The sequence below is a fragment of the Aythya ferina genome (assembly GCF_964211825.1).
Source record: "Aythya ferina genome assembly, chromosome: 5".
NCBI lineage: Eukaryota > Metazoa > Chordata > Aves > Anseriformes > Anatidae > Aythya > Aythya ferina.
Genome location: NC_140301.1, coordinates 28,552,700 through 28,575,689, shown reverse-complemented (window position 1 = coordinate 28,575,689; position 22,990 = coordinate 28,552,700). Strand labels below are relative to the sequence as shown.

The window sequence follows — 22,990 nt, the reverse complement described above, 5'->3', positions numbered from 1 at the left end:
CCTTCCAGGGGGCTGCTCCTGGTGGAAATGGCATTCATCCCTCCGCTGTGAGCGCGGCTTTCCAAGGGCGATGGCAGCAAAGCACCAAGCTGAGGACAAAAGGCCAGCCAGCCCGTGGAAACGGGGTTTTGCTGTTCCCACTGCAACTTTGTGCTGACGCGCGGCTGCCAGCAGGAAGAGGGTTAAGCGCTCGTATCACATGGCGAGGCTCTGTTTACCGCATACTTCTCATAATCAGGGCTGGCATCCAAATCCGGAAGAAGATTAGCACTTAACCAGAGACCCTGAAACAATGTGTTTCAGGCTGGTATTCCTGTGAAGCTGCGCGGTCTGCCATCAGCCCTCTTGCAGGGACCTGCTCCTCCCTGCAGCCCTCGCAGGGAGCTGCAGGGAGAGCAGAAAATTAATGCTTTTAGGAACCACAGAGCGGACCGGACTGGGCTGCATTCAGCTTGGTGTAAGCTTGAAGCTGAGAGAGTTTTGCCAGGAGTTAACTTATTCCATAATAACCTGATCTCTTCCAAAAGAGGTTCTGGGAGTTTCTGGCTGGGACGCCAGTCCCAGATGAATGCCTGAAGCTATCCAGGCTTGACAGTGAGCAGTCTGGGAAATGGGAGCGTGCCTTGTGGCCAGAGGGTTTGTACGTGTGTCACTCAGCCGTTTGGCCAGTACTGAATACAAGCAGCTGTGGCAGCGGAGAACCTGCTATAAAATTCAAATTAGTTTTTGAGATGTGGGTTTGTTCAAGAAGGAAAGTGTAATTTTGTCACAAGGTCTGTAGTTTGCCCTTGCTATGAGGATGGGCATAACTGTAATTAGCCTGCATGGGGCCAAAGGCAGGATGCAATTTATCTTCCTGCTGCACAAGGCAGATGCTCCGTTTCTTCCTGTATCCCACCAACCTGTAAGACCTGCTTTGCTCTCCTTAGGGCTTCAAGTTGTGGCAGCAACCTGCATTGCTGGTGATTTCCAAAGCCAGTTCTGAAGACTCCTGTCATGTCTTAGGAATTGCAGAAATCTCTCTTTTTTCCTCTGTGCTTCCAAAGCTTTTTCCACCATCATCTCTGTTTTATATGAGAAGTGTCTGATCATCATCCCTGAATGAAATTTATGCATTTGACATGGAAGAAGGAGAATGGAGAAGTGCATTTTTCTTTCTCTCCACAATGAAGCCAAAACTAATGGAAAGGGAACTTGCCTCTTGACCATCCTGTTTGTTACGGGGGTCTGCCTGCTTAGGGGCTGAAGGGAAATGGGAGAATCTAAGTACAAGCTTGAAATGCACCTGTGTTTGTGTCTGTTAGCAATGTCAGAAGGAGCCTACTTTTTTTTTTTTTTTTTTTTTACAAAATTGGCGTTTATTTACTGCTTTGTTTCAGCAGGAAAGGAGATGATTTCCAGGTTCTTACTGCATTGGGTACTAGCTATGACTGCTGACCTGTGGTACAGGGCCTTAGCAGCCAATATTAAAAATATAACTGTTTGAGTCTGTCTTGAATTAACTTTTCTCTATCAGTCTTGGTCTGAACTGAATTACTGAAGGAGAAATAGAAAACCACTTGGACTTCTAGAAATAATTTCAAATTCCTCCAACTCACAGTGGGTATCTTATGGTACCAGTAAGACATCTACTTACAGTCACTGGAATGAGTTTGTAGTTTTTCTGAAGCAAGCTTCAGAAATAATAAGGTGGTTTTTTGTTTTTTTTGGCTTTTTGTGTCAGGGTGTCATTTGGCTTTCACGTGGTTTCTAACACTTATCTGTCATCTGAATGTCACCTTCATGCGTGCACTTTGCCTCGTTCAGATGGTTCCTTAGTGAAGAAAGCAGATGACAAACTTCATGGCAGTGATGACTTATAGATTACACAGAAGCTGCACGTACCGTCAGTTGGGTTATCTATTTCTCGTCAGAAGCTTTTTTTTTTTTTTTTTTTTTAATGTAACATGACTCAGGATCCAGGATCTGCTGGTTTTATTATTCCTACCATATCCGTGCCTGCGTATATTGCTGTGCTAATAATATAGGTGTTACGTAGGTAAACAATAAAATATCCTGGGTGTCACAGGTCTGGAAAAAAAAAGAAAGCTAGGGTAGGTCAAAAGAGGAGCAGGACTGAACAGCCATGAATTTTACTGTGTATCCATTAGGAACAATCCCCATGCATGAGTTGTGATAGTAAGCTGAATTGCAAATGTTTTGCTTAGCAACTGTTGCAAAGGAAAATTGTCAGGCAACAGCAAAATCAGGAATGGTGAGTATGGAAGGCACTCCTTTTAAGAGATGAGCTGTACTCTGATGTGCTACCCGTGACTAAATGATTTGGCATTTTCTTATGAACGTGTAAGAATATGCGCATTTATGAATATGCATCAAAGCATGTTCAGGCTAATCCTCTAGCTACATGAATGCTCTTGCTGGCTTTCTGAGTGTTGTAGATCCCTCTCAGCAGCTTCCCAACGCGAGGCTGCAGGGTCGGAGAGCTCTACGTGGTTTTAACTTCTGTGGCCCCTCAGTGAGCAGCACTGAAGAATTTGGGTGGCGTCTGCAGCCATCCAAATGTCTGCTTCCACACATCTCCTGCCCTCGCTACTGTAATCGTAACAAGGGGCTGTCGTAGGAGAGGCATGTGAGTAGCAGTTCAGTATCGGACTACAAATACTGCCTGGGTAAGAGCACTTTCATTAGGTGTTACTTATTCATGGGAGAAATGATTAAAGGCAAAAGGAACCTGCCTCGAGCTGGCACACATAGGACCTTTCTGCTGGCTTATCTGTGAGAGTGTCTGACGTATGTTTTATAGAGTCTTTTCAGATGGTTGTGAAATTCTATGCAAAAATAAATCGAAGGGTAACCTTGACTCTTCCTTATATAGCTTTGTAGTAGTCTGCCCAGACTGCTTGCCCTTGCTTGGAGGGAAGGCGTCATTTTTCCCAGAATCCTGGTGTTACAGGGAGGTGTTGCAGTGCTTTCGTTGCCTTTCCAGGCCTGGGATCAACTGGGACCAGGGCACTGTCTCTGAGTACCTGCCCTTTCTTCCTTGCCTGCCCCAAACGTGGCTCATGGGGATCAGCATTTTGCGAAGGTGACAACACGGCTCAAGTGGAAGCTCTCTAAGGGGAGAGCTTCCACGTTTGGACCAGAAGGACCTGGCAGGGAAAAAAGCTTTTCAGCAAGACGTTATCTGGGTCAGACAATTCTTCATGTGGGACCCAGGCCGCCCCTGCCTCCTGGGCTCGGCCGATGAGGGCACTGCCACGCCACGGCCTTCCCGGTCCATGAGGGCCTTCTGCGCCCCATGAGCATGTGGGCTCCTTCAGCACGGCTTTGTCTCTGTTCCCCAGCAGGTGGTGGGGGCCTGGCAAGCTCCAGCGACCTGTCTGCTAGGGCAAGAAATCAGCTGGCTTGTGTCAGCAAGCGTGAGCAAAGGTGTAGAGACCAGTGCTGGTAATTGAGGCCCCCAGACAGGCATCCATCCGAGCAGGTGCTGCTGAAAGCCTGCTCAGAAACAGAGGTGGTGGCCAAGAGAACAGCCATGGAAATACATGGCCCCGTGGTGCTTGTGCAGCTTACCACACCAACAGTTATACTCTGTAGTCCTCAAAGTGATTTTCCAGGGATTTGGGAAAAAATTATTCACATATACGCTAAATTAAGCCACTGATGAAGGACTTAAAAGAGTGTGAGATGATAAAAACCTGTGAAGGCACCCTGGTCTTGTGGGATCTTCTTTCTTAGATCATGAAAAGCATTTCACTTAATGATTTCAGCTTCAGTCTACTGCAGGCACATCGCTTAGATCCACAGACTCTTCCAAAATCACCACATAAGAAAGCTCAAGCTTTGCCTGGAACTTTATTGTGCCTCTGGATTAAATAAAGCCTCTGCTACTTAAGAAACTGAGAAGCTTGAAGAAATGCCATTTGGGAATTAAAATGCCCACCTCAGTGACTACATGGGATTAGAGCTTTCTCTTGTCCCTGGGGGAAAAAGATCCCATCCTGCTGTGCCAATGCCCCAGGGTGATAGGCTGCTATGGTAATTTGGGACCTCTGCTGTAGAACACCGCTTCATTTCTTAATGGGTGTCCCCTGTTTTGAAAACCATTTAGTGCCCATGTTTACTCAGACTTAATTTATGCAGCAGAGATGAGCCACCTGCAAGTGTTTCATGCATCACAGAAAACAAGATGAGGCTGTGTCCCGCAGGGTTTCTGAGGTAAATTAGTGGTTCCAGCTACCCATGTGCAAGCAGAAGGCAGCGGGCATCCTTGTACCTTGTTCCTCCTGATGGACTAGACCACAGCTTGTTTCCTGTGGTCAGGAGCCACATCTGAGAGTTTCGAGAGCAACGTATGCAGGCTGGGGACTTTGTAGCTAAATAACATGCATTTCAGATGAGATCAGTGCTTACTAGAAAGAAAAAATGCTAAGGAAGGATATGGGTTAGAGATATGATTACACGGTTACTCAGTTAGGCAAATAATGTGTAGTGATGGTTCAGTGTTTTACAGAAGGTGCTGATGTCCTTACTGCTTTTTGAAGCAGTACAGTTTGTTATGTACCCAAAATACCTGTATCTTTGTGAGAATATTTCAAAACGTGGTACACAAGTCTTGGTAAAATCACCCCATCTTTCAAATGGTTCCCTTTCTGTGTATGGGAGAAGGGCACCTCCACACGCTGCCCTTAAAGCTGCTGTTTGGTGGCAGTTCTCACTGGTAGTTAATGTACAACCACAATGTCCACAGAAAGTCTAGATTTCAACAATTATTTCTGTACCTTGACAATGTCTTTTCCAAGAGTGGCAAGGGAGGGGCAGGAAAGTGGTGATTTACTTTACACTGTTCCTTAAAAAGGCAAACAAACCAACTCTAAGCATCATAGTATAGATCTGACCTTCACTGAATCAACCTCTACATTAAAAACTGCCATAGGTGTATGGAACAGTTGCTGCATAATTTCATTCTGCTCTTTCCTACTGAACTGTAAAGCAGAAGTAAATTGAACATCTCAGATGATTTAAGGAGTTTGCTTACAAAAATGTTTTGTTCTCGCTCCCTTGTCGTGAAAGCTCAGGCCCCTGCCGTGCTCCGCATGTAGGCACAGCATGGAGTGGCGTGTTGGTACTCTCATGTCCATAATTATTCTTCGTGCTATTCCTCCTGCACTTGTGGCCTCACGTTTAGGGTATTGCTGTGCCTTAAGCAGGTGAATTGATGAGCTGTTCGGGGCTCTTCCCTGTTTTGAATTCGTTCGGGATCCAGAAAGACATTTGAGTATTTCCAATGCAAGCGTATCTTTGAAGATTTATCACCAGTGAATTTTGCTTGTCATTGTTATGTACCTGTCTTTTGATTAAATCCAGTTCTTCACAGCTAGGCTTTGTAAGCAGAACTGTGTTTTCACCTTGCTGATCATATTATTTTTCTAAAAATTAAGTGGTATTTGAGCTTGCATGAAGTGTGGGTAATGCCCTTCTCCCTGTGAGGGAGACTGGCCTTTTTATTCTTTCATTTTCTCTTCTTTAGCTAGTTTAATAATCCAGGAGAGAACATCCCACTTACTCTGTGACTATTTACCTTTGAAGAGTGATATGGTACAACAGAGTTAGGGAAAACAAGTCAAGCAACACAGAAAGGTGCTAGCTGTGTGCTGCCTTCGGGATTTGGGGTGGGATGGGGAAAGGCAAAGAGCTTTGCTCCCGGTGAGGCACCGGAGAGCAACGGGAGCACTGTAGGATGCCAGGCTTCCTTGGTTCCGCTGCTTGCTGAAGGGCTTGTTATCAAAAAATAAATAGGTTACTGTTTGACTTTGGAAGTGAGGTATTCCCAAAAGTAGAAATGTAATGCAGGAGTACACAGAAAAGTGTGTGCCAGCATCACTGCATCTTTCCAGAATGGCACGCTCAGTTAAATTACCAGTGATTTGCTTATGAATTACCATGGGCAGCTGATGTTTGATGGAGCTAGGAGGCTAAGGCGACTTCCTGAAATAAAACCCACCCTGCTGATTACCCGAGCAGCTGTGCACTTTGACAGTACCAGCGAAGGGGAGGGGAAGGGCCTGAACGATGTGTAAATGCAATGCCACCCGAATGGTTAGCCACAGGTCAGTGACAGATAAGTGCTGAAAGCATTTGCAAGGAAGATGGTGTTGACTTAAGGCCGGGGGCAGGTGCAGTCACTTTTGGGGGCTGATCCCAGGTGAGCATTAAGCTGGTGATGCAGCTGGGTCCTCCTCTGCTACGAGACCTGTGCTGGAAGGGACCCACAAGGATCATTGAGTCCTGTAGGTGCTTTGGTGTCTCACTGGCATCTAGGTTTCCATTACTCTTTCTGGGAGGCACGGCCTGTGGTGGGATGGGTACAGCTTTCCATCTCTTCTGTCCATTTGCTCGGAGGGGGCTTCCAGGTTGCTCTTGGCACTGCAGCTGCCTTCGTGGTAGGACTTTGTGTTGATCAGGCCTGGTGCAGTTTTTACAAGCTAAATGCAATTCTTTGGCATGCACGAGGTGGGAATTGCTGCTCCTGTGTTGACTCTGTCACATTCCTTGTCAGAAGATAAAGAGATGGAGTAGGATATAACTCAAGGATGGGGAAACTTCATGGGGCTCACACCTGGTTGGAACAAAGACTTTGGACCTAGAGGTGGAGCAGCTGAGGCTCAGGCACGCGCTCCTCCTTGCTGCACCTCTTAGGGAGTAGCAGTACTCAACCAAAGGGCAGGGTAGTGTTGTCTTAAAAAACAGCCAAGTTTTTTGGAGCCTACCCTCTAGTTAAAGGTGGAAAAAAACTTGGAAAGCATGGTTAGGTGGTGTGCAATTACACTGCTGCATGTGTGTTTCAGCTGGACTTTGACAATTAGCCCTGCACACTGCAGCATTCAACACGCCAGGCTGCCTTTAGCTCTTTTCCTCATAGTTAAAGCGAAGTCCCGAGCCCAGGAGTCCTCACTTGGGTTTAGACGCAGCCATGGCACAACACTGAAACGTGGTGGTGTGTTCGTGTAGCAGGAGGTTTGTGCTGCAGCCCCACACCAGCCCCCAAGCACTCCTCGTGTGATTGCACCCACAGATTTTCCCCTGCGCCCAGGTGGAGGGGCAGAGGGGCCGGGAGGGCTCTGGGTGCTGTGGCTGCAAAGGCAGCTCGTGGCCTCCGAGGCCTCGTGGAGGACACGTGCTTCCCGGGGCTGCTAAGAGCTCGGCTGGCTTCAGATGAGTGGGACGGAGATGAAGAGCGGCGTACAGCCCCTTTAAGAAGGAATTGGCAAAGGAAGAGCTCAGTATTTAAATTTAGTGCAGACGAAGAGGGAAAAAATTCCCTGCAGCATCTGGTTTATATTACTGCTCTCTGCTTTGGTGGAGGGCGTGTTTACAGTGAAGCTCTCGGGTGCGTAGCGAAGGGGGGTGCTCGAGCTGGTTGTGTTGGGGGGACCCTGAGCCTTTGGTACCCCCGTGCCCTCCCTCTGGGCTCCCTAACTAAAGCCCTAACTCCTGGCTGTTGATCAGAGAGCGCGAGGTGGGCGCGAGACGTCCGAGCCCAGCGCCGTGTCTCGCAGGGCTCTCCAGCAGCGCTCACTGTCCTGGCCGCTTCCCATCTTGCTCAGTCTACAACTGGAGACAAGCAGTCCCTTGGTTAGGAGTTTATGCGGCCGTGCGAGCGGTGGCTACCTACAGAGGCTATAAAACTGCTGATGCATCCGTGTTCTGGCTGCTGCAGTGGTTTGAGGAGGGCCGGTTACTTCTGACTTGGGCTGAAGGCAAGGTTCGTGCTCAGCGTGGGAGGTGGAAGGAGCAGGAGGACGACTGGGTTTTAGCTGTGGTGGAATTTCTTGTCTGTGTGTGTGTGTATTTTCTTTATTGAAGTGTGGTTTGTGGTCTCGGAGGAGTTTCAGCAGAGCCAAGCTCTGAAAGGAAGCCTTGGATGTAGCAGTGTTAGCTGGGCGAGCTGCTTGGAGAAGGGAGGAGAGGGCTGCGCAGGGCTGTGGTAACCCGTGCGGATGCTGCCTTCCACCAGGAGCTTGCACATCGTGCAGCACATCTCCTGAGGGCTGCCTGCCCCTCCGCTCCTGTCTAATGGAGAAATACACTTGTCAGACTCAGCGCTCAGCTCCTCTGCTCCGCTTGGCAGGGAGGGGAAAAATTCTCCCAAATTCTTACTGAAATGCTGCCGTCAGTAATCGTACAAATGTATCGTGGAAGTTCATCATGTTGAAGGACAAAATAAATACGTATTTTTAGACCTAGAGCTGTGAAGAAATAATTTCTAGCCCACAGGGCTAGTGGTAGTTTCAGTGTCTGCTGTTTGAAACTTTTGGGAATAGATGCCATATGCTTCCAGGCAGAAGGAAGAGGAATGGAAAATTTCGGATTTATGTTCATGTGTAATACAGATTTGTCCTATGGTCATTCTCTGCAGCTGCTGCTGGACCAAAGCCTGTTGCCACCACCGCCAGACTGAGATTAAAGCTCATAATACAAATAAACTCTTCCCCCAGCTATTTTTGCAATTTCCCTCATCCAAGAAAAAACAAAACTGGTCCCCACTTCCCATTTTTCCCTTGTCCTATCCCAGGATGAGTTCCCCTTTTGCAATTTTCACCGTGCCTTCTCTTTAAACGGCAGCAAAAGCCAGTAATAATTAATCTTTGCACAACTGTCTTCTAATCAATGCCCCTCGAGTACCGGTGAAGCTTTATAACTGAGAGCATCTTGCTCCAGATGAGTCACAAGTCAAACCCTGCCCCTGCCTCTCTGCCACCCTCTCCCAAAGTGCCCTGTTTGTTTCCTCCTTGGGGCAGCCTGATGGAAAGCAGGAGCAAACAAAATGACCGGTGTTTCTGAATAACATGGTTGGTGGCACAGCTGGCAGCACTGTGAATGTGCCCTGTTCTCGTGATGATGGTTTGGGAAACTCTGGTAGCTGGGGGTGTTTGCTGCCCGTCTGATTTGAGGCACTGGCCACTTACATCCCCGTGTGGCTCCTGCAAAGGGCCAGTCCCTCTGGAAGTGTTAGAAACGTTTTGTGACCATGTGTTTCCATGTGGAGTTACATCTCCCAGGATTTGCACCTGTCAGACGTGGGAATGCGCCATCCTGCTGGGTGCTTTATCGTGGAAGAAACCTTTAAACAAGAATTCCTGCGGGAGAAAATGGGAGCACAAGGCACCTGAAGCCCAGCTCCCAAAAGGCATCGCCACACTACTGCTGAGGCAAAATCCTGCAGCTTGTGGCCAAGTTGTCCTCTCGTAAGCACCCTTGCTGAAAGCGGGCCGCCTTCCGTACAGCAGGAAGAAGGTGTCTGATTCACCCTAGCCGGTATCTCAGATTGTCAGAGCTATGCTGAAACTCACTCGTGTTTTTAAAAGGGGAAAATTGCAGCTGTCGAACGGGAGCAGAGCACCCGCTGGTTAGTCAGAGCGTAGCTGGGAGTACGCTTGGAACTGGGATGGAGCTACAGAAAGGAAGGGAAAATCCTAACACTTCCCGTCCTGAAGTGCTACAGAAATGCCTAACAAAGTTCATTTTCACTTGTGGTTCTGAGAGGGATTTTACTGGGTGTTGCTTGGGTTTCTCCTCTTCCCGTCTTCTCTTTCCCAAGGTATTTGCATTAACACACAGCATCTTGGGAGGCTTGCCATGGCAAATAGGAGTCGTCCCACTCCTCTTTCTCCCTGCCTGAAGACAATCAAAAAAATTGCTATCTAGTTCTTTCGATTGAAAATAGACATCATTACCTCTGGGGCTCTTTCATTTTTCTTGCCGAAAATACCTGATTTTTCGCAGACAGTCTCCATTTCCCATCCCCTACCCTCCTGAAAGCTTCTCCTTAGAGAGAGAGAAAGTGTTTTCTTTTTCTTTTTTTTCTTTTTCTTTTTTTTTTTTTTTCTTTTTTTCTCATCCCTTAACTGGGATTGCAGAGCTTTGGAAACCATGCTAGCATTTTCATACCCAGTGTGATGCCTCCTCCTCCGGCCCGCTGAAGAATGCACCTTTTATACCGATGGCCTTTCCTATAAATGGAAAGGCTCTGTGTATGAGCAGAGCACGGGGAAGAAAAATTAGCGCTGGCATTCAGCATCCAGTTTACATCATCCGTCCTCTCTTGTGGTGAGCTCTTTGACCTCATCTCCTAGAAATGAGCAAATGCAGGAATGTGAACGTGTCTGTGGCCAGGGCGTAAATCACGCCCCGTCCCCTGCAACTGTGGCTGCTGCAGCTCCGGCTCCTGCCTTCCCACTGCTCTCACGCCTTCCCGACTGCCCGGCTTGAGAAGTTAATTTCCCCAGCTGAATGAATACAGTAGCACAGCGTTGCTAATCGAGGTGAGGTCTGGGCTTGTTGCATCTTCCCAGAGGGCAAGCGAGGAGCCCAGTGTGATTTTTACGGAAGAAACCCAGGGCTGAGGACGCCCCGAGTCCTCACGGGCTAATGGGAACTTCAGTTCGCCCAGGGCCGTGGCGCTGGGACTGCCGTCCCTGCCCTCGCCCCCTGTGCTGGTGCTCGAGAGCCTTGTTTGACGCCTCCAGCTCTTTGGGGTGGAAAAGTAAAAGCAGCAAATGTTTCCTGATGGGCTGAACATCAGCATTTTGCTTCCAGTTCTTTCTGCATAGTGCTTTCCCCCGCGTTCCCATAGGTCTTCCTGTCATCAGACCGGTGAAAATCATGTTGCAGGGTTTAAAAAGAGAGCTCAAATTCTTCCCATTAGTATCTGGCACAGCGTTGTGCGGATCTGCTTTTAAACAACGCGGCAGCAGCTCCTCACGGCTCCTTTGGACTAGGTCGGAGTCACCAGACTCTGTCGTTCTGCCATCACCCCCTGCAGAGCAGGGCCTGATCCCAAACCCCATAAAGTCCATGGAAACATTCTTCTTGGTAGCCCTTGGATCGAGGCCAGGAGGTTTATGGACGGCTTTTCCCAGGCTTCACCTAGGACAGCCACTCACACAGGCTTGATGTCCACCCGGAGTGCTGCAGATTCCTAGTGCGTGCCTTTAAGCCTTGCTTCCTTCTTTCCTTTTTCGTAAAAGTTTTGAAAAAAATAAACTAAAACCCTAGCACAAGGTTTTTGAAGAATAATATCGTCTGGTTTTCCACTAGGTCAGAGCTTACTGTGCTACCAAGAACTGAAAATGCGTTTGCTAATGGCTCAGGTTTAATAAAACATCAAAGAAAAAAAATCCCTGAATGTTTCTCCTTCCCTTTTAATCCTTCCTATCAGTTCAACATCTGACTTCTTTTAAAGAGAGTTTCTTGCTTTGATAAAGTTCATAAACAGCTTCAAGACCAACAGATTTGATTTAAAAAAAAGAAAAAAAAAAACAAGACATTTTGGTTGTCATTTCAAGAATATGTTTAAAGAGTGCATCCCCTGAAAGCAGGGCCACGTTCTGCTCACATCACCGGTCCGGCATCCTTGTGGCCATGGGGAAGGCAAAGCAGCATGAGGCTTGGGCAAAGAAAGCAAAGTGGGGGAGGCAGAGGATAAATGCCGTGCCGTCCTCAGCCAGGTGTTACACGGGGTGAGCCGGCGCTGCCTCCATCGCTCGGTGCAGTCGCTACGGTCTCGGGATGTCTGAAACGTCGAACCGCAGCAGCCTGGAACAAAGCTCCTGCTGTAATTATCCCCTATCATCGCTTTTCATCTTCCGCTGCCTTTTTTCTTGTTTTGCTCTAAGATCTCCATCCTGCTCTGAACACACATGCTGGGAAGACCTGGCCTGACCTCCCCTGCTTCCTTCCCCCACTGCAGCTCCGAGCCTGGCCCCGTACCTGCTGCGTGCTGATCTCTGCCAGGGGCTGTGCCCCATGCTCCTGCATCCCACAGCCCTTTCCCAGCTTTGTTTTCACACCGCTGCTGGTTCTGTTACCCTGGCTCAGATGCCCTACGCCTCTCCACCAGTTTCACAGCGCTGTCTGGATATGCCCACTGGTGTGCACATGCTGCGTGAAGATAGAAGATCCCATCTCTAGCAGTGCGTGTGGTGGAAAGGTGGTGTTAGGAACTTGCGCTGGCATGCAGGAGCCCTAGGGCCCCTGGAGATGGTAACTAATGAGGCCACTCCTTGCCCTGTGATGCACACCGAGGAATAGGAATAGCTTGCTACTCCGCGCTAGCGTAGGGTTTAAATCCTGTTTTATCCTTGCTCTTAGATGACACATTCATGCCTCAACAGAGACTGTGTCTTAAGATCCCAGAAAAGACCATCTTCATAATCTCACCACCCACGGTAGCTCTAGCACTTTTGGCATCCAATTAAAAATAAGTCACGATGCAATTCGACTTTAAATCTGACCATTAACCTTAATAAATACTTCTCCCCACAACCGTAGGGGACACAGGCACTCGTGTGTTTGGATTTGTCTTGTTCTTAGCTGTTTCATGTGCTGGGCATTTAAACCACGAGTACAAACACCCTAAAACCTACAGCTGTGCAAATGCGTGCGCCCACCTGAGAGTTACAGCCTGCCAGGAGAGATGCCTGTGGTCAGCTGCTGGTAAATCAGTGAGGCTCTGACCAACCTCACAGTGCTCTCTGTGTGCTGCCAGAGGCCCAGGGGCTGAATGAACCACAGTTAGGGCTCACTCTTCACGCGTGAGGAAGCTCAGAGCTCGGTGCCACCCTGATTATCTGTGCTGGCTTCACACAAGTAACGGCAGCAAAAAGTGACAACCGTGTTTGTGAATGGAAGAGCACATCCACCCAGGGATGCGCTGAGGAGCAGCTCCACCTTCCCACGGTCTCTGTTCATGTTAAAATTGCCCCTTGTGCTGTTCCTCTGGGGTGGGAGGTGGGGGTCCCAGCTGAGGATCCCCAATGCTCAGTTCTGTATTTTTTTGTTTTTTAAAGGCATTTAAAAAAAAGGTATTTAAAGCTCGCAGGAGTTAGAGGTGGAACTTTTTTTTTCAGTATCTTTATGTAAATATTCAAAGTCTGGTTCATACCCTGATCAGTTAAAAGCTTCCATCCAGTACTGGATGTGACATTCCCTTCTCCAACCTGACATTTCGTTTCCCTCCAGAATGGCTGATGGATCTCCAATGACAGTCCCACGTGGGCATTTGGTTTGCTTATCTTCTGTCTGAGGAGCATCAGCACCCTTTTTCCCTGACTCCAGTGGAGCAATCCAGTCAGACTCACACTCATCCAAACATCCGCAGCAGAAAATTTTTATAACCCATTGCTTACAAACGTGCCCCTTCAGATCGCATCTCTCCAGCAGCTCTTCCTCCTTCATCTCAGTAAGCAGGAGGTGCCTGTCTTTGCTTTCAAGGCCCTGAGTTGTCTCTCCCATTCTTATGTCCTTGCAGTGAGATGTTAGCTCTCACGTCTATCAGCCCAATACCAAGTGTTGTAGCCTGCTCGTTGTGTTTTCAACCAAATGTTTTCTTGCTCTTGGTTGTGCTGCCTCTCACCTAGGAGGAACCTGTTAGAGACAGCCACAGTTTTGTCATCTCCTTTCCAATTTGGCTGCCAGCACCGGCTGCATGGCCCAAACTTGAGCAAATTGCAGCATGGCAGGAGGTGATCTTGGTGAATAGCTTGACAAGAGGCAGGCTGTGGGTGCACTGAGACCACACATCACAGCCGTCTTGACCCAGGAGCTGTTTTCTGAATTTTGGATAAACCCATAATCAGGTGAATGATCCTAACAGTCGCAGACGTTGTGCACTCTGGAGCTGGGGGTGATGTGTTTCACAGCCATGGGCGAGCAGGAGAGCTGAGTGCTGACAGCACGTTTTGTCAGGGACAGAGGTGAGAGCCACGGGGACGGCAGCCTGCTCACAGAGATGGTGGTGCTGAAAGGTGTGGAAGGGGAAGACCTAGCTGGGCACTAATGAATCCATACGTCTATTTTCTTGCCATACTTTAGCCAAGTGTTTGGGTCCCCAGTGATGGGAGCGAAGCCCAGACACGTAGTACATCCATGGAGTGTTCTGAGACTCTGTTGGACACAGGTATCATTTCTGATTCCTCACTCCTTGTCAGGGAGCTCAGGCTTCATGTCAAATGCTGCGTTGAAGACCCTTTCTTGCGTGTGTAGATTCCTGTAGCTATGACACTCGCCAGCTCCCCTTAGAAAACCAGATTATTTCAGGTTTCTTCTCTCCAGAGCTGCAGTCACCAACATTTGGTGGGCTGAGGAGCTGTTTGGGCTATTTTGCAGCGTCTGTACAGAGCAGCAGGCAAATACACGGAGCTGTTGCAATTATTCAACCTGTTTACTTAGCTCTCTATTTAGAAAGCCTGAGTAGATGAAGCGGTAACTTCCTCTTCCTGCCTTCCCCCTCACCAGAAAGTAAACAGACAGAGAAGAGCCCCAGAAAAGGCGACACCCGTGAACCCTCAGCGTGCTGGGTGGCAGGGAGGGCTCGGGGCCACCCTAAGGGTCTTTGAACCTGGGCCACAGGAGGGCTTTGCAGAGCTGCAGCTCAGAAATCGCCTTCCAGCAGTCTGCACGTGGGCTGCCCAGAGAGGGACGCCCCTCACATGCTGGCAGCACGCTTCCCTGCACCGCCGTCGTGCAGGTATGGAGTGAGCCATGTCAGCCCTTTTTGTTTCTTTTTCTTTTTTTTTTTTTTTTTGGTTGGCAGCTTCGTTTGCAGCCAGATCAGCTCCCTGCACTGCTGGCTTTATGGGACTGAGATAAACTTGGTAGAACCCCCTGTGCCATGAGAGCAGAAGCACAGCACAGTTGCCTTTATGTCTGCTGTGTGACGGTGCCAGGCATTTACTGTCTTCTCCCCCAGCCTGCCCCAGCACAGAGTGATTCCCTGAACTGAAATCAACACTGGACCAGAGTAAACCACCTGAGAGACTGAGGTTTTAAAGTGCAGACTTGCCATCATCTTGATGGCGTAAAACTGCTTGTGGAGGCTTTCATGCCTCCCTGAAGCGAGCAGTCTTGTTTTCGGTGGTTTGTTGCCACTTTTCAGTCCATAAATAGCTGCATCCCAGTGCTCAGCAAAATGATTTCTTCCAGTGTATGCCCAGATGCTATAAAGTATTTGGGAAGCTCAGCATATAAAGTGCAGAGGCCAGCTCTGTTTAATTTTTGTTATGAGAGAGCTTGAAGCAAGTTGACATTTATGAGCTGATTTCATAGGAGAGAGAAGAGCATAATGAAGAGACTTGCTAGCCTGAGCTTCATAATAAACTGTAAAAGATCATACTTCTGGCCAGTCAATCTCACCGTGCAGTTTTTGTTGGTTTTTTTTTTTTTGCATGTCTGAAGACTTCTTGTAACTTCCTATCCGTTCGTGCTCCCTGGTAACTGTGGGATGAGGGCTGCTTGTACTTTATGGATCCGAAATGCCAGCCGAGTCATTGATTTAATGGCCAGGAGCTTTTAAAGGCCAGCAGATTCTTCCTGAAATGGTGCAGGTCTGTAGCAGAAGGAGAGTTAAAGGCTCCAGAGGCACAAATGTAGAGAAGAACAAATATTTACCCTGTGCTGGAAGGGAAGTGCACTGGATTGAGATTTCTGCCCTCATCACTTTAGCTAATAAAAGGCTTGCTCTGACTCCAGAACATTTAATACCATGCCAGAGGAAAGCCAGCATGGAAGGGACTCGCTTTTTTTATTCTCCCCTCCTCCAGGAGAGGAGAATTTAAAATTGTGCAAAGCACTGAGCAAAAATGGAAAACTCTTACACTGAATTTACTTGAGCTTCTTGCAATTGGTACGCTGATTCGTTGCCAGTGTCCAGAAGGACGGACTGGCTGTCAGGAAGGGTTTGTTTTCCCTGTGCACCAATTCCTAGCTCTTCTGGACAAGGAGAGGCTTTGGTAGTGAGCGTTATATCCCCAGTGGGATCCAGCCTGGCTCATGCAGATGCAGTCAGGACCGGGGCTCTTACTCCTTTAGTGCTGTTCATTGGAGCTGGGTGTGCAGAAGCAGCGACCGAGCTCTGTCCTCCCAAGTTCAGCAGCTGTTCCCTGGAGTTGGAAGATGCAAGTAAACTTACAATTTTCCTTTTCACCCCGGGTAATTCCTTAGGCAACCACCAAATGGCTCGTTATCTGGGTGCTGGTAACATGCTGTATAATACAGGGACACCTCCCCCTTTCAGCACATAGTACTTCAGGAGCAGTGGGCTATATTTTGGCTTTCAGCTGCACTTGGAGCTCAGCAGCTGCAATTAGACCAGAATAGGACATTATCCCTGATGCCAGTGGTACTGAACTCCTTTTGTGGAGGTGGCAAAATAGCGCTGAGAGCTTCTGTAATGATTCTTTCTGAATATCCATTGAATTCCTTCAGCCTTTTTCTGAGAGAATGGGCTAACCCCACGGGAAAGCAAAGCTCTTTGTTGTGCGGCATTGGTCTCCCTGACCATCATACCTGTAATTCTTCACAGGTCAACTGCTGATAGCAAACCTCTTCAGCACAAACCAAGCTCTTTCAGCTGCCCTTGTGTCCCAGAGAATGGGCTGAAACGAGTAAATGCTGAAATGGTTTATCAAGTGCCATTCTTCCTTTGGGAATTGTTAGGCGGCGTTAAATACAGAGCAACAGGCAGTGAAGGCAGGGCTGTATTTTCAGGTTGGAAGATGAAATTGAAGGGTATGGTGAACAGTGGCCGATCAATTTCAAACAAAAGATTCAGATTTAAACAAAAAGCGCTTTGGGGAGCTCCCTGGAGTTGGTGAGGTTTGTGTAGAGGATCTCCAATCTGCAGCAGAGGACAGTCATCTGCCAGTGGCTTTAGTGTACTTAAAGCTCTGCTAGGGTGCCTGATGAATAAGCTACGGAGTATAGAATACAGAGATGAAGGTTGTAGGGCTGGACTTCCTCACTCACAGTTGAAAATTAAAAATATAGACATGTAAAACTGTCACTTGCAGCCCATGGGCAAGGAAACTGCTCGGGTGGGCCTGGAGACCCCGTTTTGGCAAATCTGATGGCAGGAGTAGTTCCTGAAGGCCCCTTTCAACACCCAAATTTCTTCACTAGGGTTGTTTTATGTGGTCTGCCTTGTCCAGCCATGGCCTTCCGTGTGCCAAGGCATTGACAGGATCTGGGATAGCTGTGTAACTTCCCCGCGTAACCGAACACCTCCGTGTCAGCTCGCAGCACAGCCGCAGGCAGGAAGCAGAGCTGCTGCCAAGCCCCTCTTCTGGGCCCGTGCTGAGTTTGGGCTGTGGTGACAAGCAGCCACCAGGAGACCACCAGCAGTTCTTCCTAATGCTTTTTGGGTGTGTGGTGGGGGAAAGGAGCACCAGGGAATCTCTGAGAGCAATAGCACCGGCAGGGGGGAAGCCGTGTGGGGCTCTGGGGTTAATGGTGGAAGTGCGCTGGTGCTGAGGGCAGGGAATTTGGGCTGGGGGCCTGGGAGCTAGGGCCTGCCATCCAAATGCTTCATAGTAATGAGCAAATGGTGGCCTCGTCTGTCTGCTCAAGGAGAAAGAGAGAGGTTTGTGGTGGCTGTGGGTTAGGATCCTCCTTGCTCGATACGGTGTGTTCAGCTCCCAGCCTACCAGGGTGGAAAGGAGCCCATTTTGGAGCAGCTGGAACTGCTTTAGGACTAATTCTGCGGCTTAAAGAAACCTCGTGTGCAGCAGTTTTCTGACTGCTCTTAAAAAACTATTAGTCGTTATTGGGTGAGTGCCTCCATCCTTGTTCCAGATAATTTCATTCAAATGAAATTCCTCGCAGCCTGGAATTGGCTGTAGGAGTCGTTGCAAGAGCGAGCGTGGATCTGCCTGAGCCACCGGTACCCTTAGCTCCCAGCCTGCTCAGGACCTCACTTTGCAGGGCATGCGTGCAGATCGTGTAATACCATGGTTCTAGGCTGGGATTCGTGTGCTAGCAACTCCATCCCCTCCTTCAGAGGAGCCAGGGCTTTGTGGACACATGGCAGAGGCCGAATGGTGTTGAAATACTCGATTAAAATCCATCCCCCAGTGTACATACGAGGAAGGGAGGAGGGTATCTTGGAGGCCTTTGAGCGTGGTGGTGGTGTGCCGGCGAAGCAGTGCTCCAGCAAATTCTTTCTGTGGTCGCTTTAGCCAGACTTCTTTCTGCTGTCAGAGAGGAGGCGAGCAGCGCTGCTCAGGCTCAATTACAGCTTCTCCGGGGCTGTTATACAAATACGGCAGTCTCTTGGCTGTGTCAGGAAGTTTACACTCACCCATGGAAAGCAGGGCTGCATGGAAGAGTGATTTAGCAAGGAGAGAAGTAAAGAGCATCTGGAAAGGTCAGATAAAGCCGGAATGTCACTGTCACAGCCGCAAAGAGATAAAACTGCCCATATATTATTTTTTTAATGTCATTTGCGTGGTTGTGGTAGCTCCGACATTTACATTGCTAAAATTGCTCAGAGGCTGAAGTGCTTTATGACTGTTTTCTTGCAGCAAAGAGCTCTCTAGATCTGCTCTCAGCAGCAGCACAGTGCAAGCAGAAGCTTTCTCTGAACTTAAAAATGTTGGCTTGCTTCCCCGAGTTGTAGGAACGTTGTGTGAACCACTCTGCTACCACAAAGAGAGAGAGTTGGGAAAAGGCAGTGCGAAGAAGAAAGGTTACTGACTTTCAGGAACAGAAACAAAGGTTTGTGGGGTGCAAAGAGTACCAGAGAGTGTGTAACATGCCCAGGCAAGGACTAAAACAGCAAACCCTGGAGAAGCAGGGACTTCTTGAGTTGTGTCAGAAAAAGGGCACCAGTGCCTGTTAAAACAGGTGTGCAACTAGGCTTGTAGAGACCCCAGCAATAAATTTCTCTTATATGCTGAGGCAGCGGCAGAATAGTTGATCATATTTTGTTGCTTTTGGTGACTTTTGTTATTCTTTTTATCATCCGGCAGGTTATATTGTGGTAGAATTTGAAGGTCCTACTCTTTGTACAGCACCTGGCACACAAATAGCAAGGGGGTATGAGGGGATGTCAGTCTCAGGGACCTTGCTGATGAGGCTGGGGTGTTTTAAAAAAATAGATGAATAAGGAAGGTACAAGTCATAACTGTAGAATAGAGCAGGAGGAAGAGAGCAGGGATGACAAATGCACATGTGCACGCACACATGCTCCTTCCTTGGGCATCCCTTCAATGTGAGCACTGAGCAAGAAGCAGGCCTTTGGGGAGATCTGTTGTGTCCAAAAATGAAATTAAGGGTACAATCTATGGAAAGATCTGAGGGCCAAGAAACACAGCTCTGTTTATACCTCTTGTGAAGTTCCCATAGAAAATTTACGGTGTGAGATTCATAGGAAGAAAATCCAGTCGACAGTGTGTTTCTGTGCCGTTATTTGGTAAGAGTAAGTAGTTTTCCACTTCTGTGAAATTTTCTTAAGCCTCAAGATTACCAGAGTATTTGTTTTCTCTTTGGGACAGGGAACTAGAGGTAAGTGAGAGGATAATCTCCAGCCTTCTGCACTTGCAGACGGCGAGGAAGAATGTCTGCTGCTGTGGAGAAGAGGGTTGAGTTCGTGGCTCTGTGCTTGTACCCGACACGGGGTTTTTCAGCCCTCCCCCCCAAGCTGCGGTCTGCCTCGCCTCTCCCCAGGAAACACAGGTGCTTTTTGGGCCGAGGCTGCACCCAAAATAGGGCTGGCTGCTCGTGACAGCCCTTTCCGCTCTCTGGAGGCTGTCAGGCAGCGGCAGGCAGCCCCGCAGGGCTCGGCGGCTGCCCCCGCTGCTTGCTGCTGTGACTCAGGGCACGGGGAGGAGCGGGTTCGTTGCACAGAAGGTGGATGGGGCGAGAGAGCGGTTTCAGTAGGTTTCCCAGAAAAACAAAAAGGATCCTGTGCAGTTGCATGAAGCCAAGTCAGTAAAAATGACTCCAAAGAAGACTGCCAGGATTGCAAGACCCAGGAGGCAGCAAAAATTTCATCTCTCCCTTCTTCTGCTCCCCCTGACTTTTCTAACACATTTCTTCAGCCTTCTCTCAGCTGTCTGTCAAATCTCCTTCCAATTGACTACTTTGAAGTAAGAAGATATTTTATTTCCAAGCCGTGTGTGCAGCAGATGCAACGTAAAGTTGTTTTCTGCTTGCTGTGTTTTGACAGATGTTGCTCAGGGTTGGTCTGTGAAGAATACTCTCTGTGAATCCCATGGCTATAAATGCCCACTCTCATTAAAAGCATTATAATCCTGCTTGTAAAATGGCCTGATGCATCCACGTAGGGCTGCTGGTTGTTGCTGTTTGCACATGTTGTGCTGTTTATGGTGTCTTGGAGTTCATGTAGGACCTGAAGGGTACCTCCAGAAAGTGTCTGCACATCTGGGAGCTGTTGTGGGGAGCCATCTGTTAACTCTTCCTGGCCCATGGCCTTGAGGAGCTGAGGCTTCAGCTGTCCCACTGACGCCTAAAGGCAACAGTTCACAGGGGCATCTTGCTTCAGCACGTCCATGTCTGTGATGTGTGGAGAAGGCCCCAGCAGAGGAGTTGGAGGGCTGGCTCTGGGCTGTACCCTTCCACCGATGCTTAGGTGACTCTTGCACCAATAAATGTCATCTCAGTTATGTAGTTATCATTCCAGGCCTTGCAATAATGCAAAGTTTAGAAGATCTGGGGTTTGTTTGTAATTTCATCTGTGTTTCTTGGCGATGTAGACCCTGTAACCCCCTTAGTTCCTCAAAAAATGGGCAAAGAGGCCCAGCTGAGCTGTGCTGGGCTTCTCCATGATTTAGAGCACAGCCTTCTGATCTGCTTTAGTTTGATGAATAACAAAACTGACCTGTCTTCAGAGAAGTTGTACAAGAAATGAAAGTGCAGCCTGGTGACCTGTGAGTTAAATCTTGGGCTTCCTCCTCACTTCAACACTGCTCTGTAACGTGACCTCGGGCCAGTCACTAGCTGTGGTGTTCTTTCTGCTTTCCACAAATGAGAGGGAGGTTGATGGGCATCTACAACTTTCCTGACATAACTTGCTCTTGTACTTTGATGTGTGATGAGGACATAGCATTTGAAACTGTCTCTGCTCTCATCTGCCCCTCTGGAGGAGCAAAGGAGCCTGGCTGCAAAAGGGAGCCGAATAAAGGAACCTCTTTCCACATAGCACGGGCAGTGGAATGAAGAAAGTAGTGCCAAAAGGATGTACTTCAGGATACAGGGCATGTTTTCAAATACAGCTACTATTATCCTAAAAACAAAACAACAACCCAAAAAAGAAAAAAAAAAAAAAAAAAACACTTACTTCCCAGGGGAATAACAATAAAAAGCAATAAAAGGTGCTTAATGGCTTAATCTTTTTTTAAAACTTCCAAGTCTGGAAGGAAACCAGGCCATCTTGAAAATAGAGATCTCAGACTTTCACAATACGTGGACCCGTCCAGAGAGCTATTGCCATGGAAGTATTTACAGCTGCGCTGTTATCCTGCTCCATCCCACAGCCCCGGCAGAGAGCGCGGCTCGAGCACAACACTGCAAAGCTCGGCAGCTGCTAAGCAAAGCTTTTTCCTAGGCAAGGTTCTGCTACACTATTTGCAGTCGTGCAAGCAGGTTAATAGAGGAAACCCAGCCTCCAGAAAAAATAAGAAAAGTCTCCATGCTGTTTGGGGCAATACTCCTCTTGAAATCCAGTGTGTGGTGTGAGCAGTGGCGAAGCATTTCTAAATTCTTGGCGTGCCTTGCTTCAGTATCAGCAGAGTCCTTCCCGCTGCAGTTCCTCAGCACCTGGCGATGGCATGAGTGCTGTGGTCCCCCCCACCCTCCTGCCTGCCCAGGTGAGCCCAATGTTCTCCTGCAGAGGCTTGTTGGATGCTGCTGGACTGTCTCCAGGCACTGCCTGAGCAGGAGCTGTGCCTCACCACAGCAAGCAAACAGCTCTGTGCTGGGGCAGTGAGTTGAGCTGGCTCTGGGAGCACGGCTGGGAAGAAAGACCTCCTTTCTGTGGTAGCGCCGAACTTTGGGAGCTGCCCAGTCTTTGAGTAACCTCACCCTTCTATTTAAAGAGTGATTGAGGGGTTATCAATCTGTACAAAGGAAAGGGTTTGCTTGGTGCCCTGTTCAAACACTGTGAAACTCATTCCTTAGCACTTGGACAAACTTGTCCGCCCATAAAGAGCTGGCTGCTGCCTTTTACTCTTCAAACAGCGCTTTTGTTTCAAATGGCTTCTGCATCTCCAGGTTGGGCTCTGTGGTTCATCTGGCCGAGAGCATGTCACAACCTCCGGGTTTTGTGTGTCACTGTCCAGTGACAGCACTTACTTTTCTCTTTCAGACCCGTTCACGTGGTGCTCTTTTGAGATAATCTCTATTATCCTGTCTCGTGGAAGCTCAGACCCTGGCTTGGATCCCCTGACAGGCGAGATGGTCTCCTCCCCGTCAGTGCCCCACGTGCCCATTGTTCAGAGCACGGGCCGGCGGAGCCCAACCACAGAAAATGTGTGCTGTCATCAGTTGTGGCGAAATTCATTTCTCTCGTATGAGAGATCCTCTTATCCTGGCCACTTGAGGTCAGAAGGCATTTCCAAAAAGAGTTTTGTTTACCCTTAATGCCACTGGCTGTGTTGTAGTTTGGATTTCAGTCCCTCCTCCACTTCATACTCCTATTATTACCCCACTGGCCCTGCAGAATATCACTAATTACCGAGTGGCTGTGATTTTTGTCATTGAGGTGGCTTCAGTGATCCCTCTGCCAGAGGCCCTCAAGCGCTGCAAGTTTGGGACTCTGCTAGGCAGTGGTGTGGGTAATGCTCACTCATCCTTTGGAGGACTGGCACTTCTGTTGAGATGGGTGATGGTGGTGTAGTTCAGAAAGCATTTGCTTCTTCACGTGAGCAGCTGCTGCAGCTGCAGGGCGAGTATAAACCAGGCAGGCAGGAGAGGGAGAACAGGGGCAGCTGGACCCACGCTTCTTGGATATGGTTTGCATGGCCAAGTTGTCTGCCCCTCGGTGCTGCCCATAGGCTGCAGCCTTTGCTGGTGGTGGAGTAGTCCAGAGGCAACTTGCAGTTTAAAAAAATAAATAAATATTTTTTTTCTCAAGCACCTATCTAGGGACAGGGAGATATGGAATACTGTTTTCCTTTCTCCTTCATATTATGTT

At 48.5% G+C, this 22,990-nt stretch overlaps 1 protein-coding gene across 6 annotated transcripts in view; it reads left to right on the top strand.

Moving 5' to 3' along the window:
- ACTN1 (actinin alpha 1) overlaps nucleotides 1-22,990 on the top strand; it is an 85,349-nt gene that overhangs the window by 14,779 nt on the left and 47,580 nt on the right. The window lies entirely within an intron of this gene.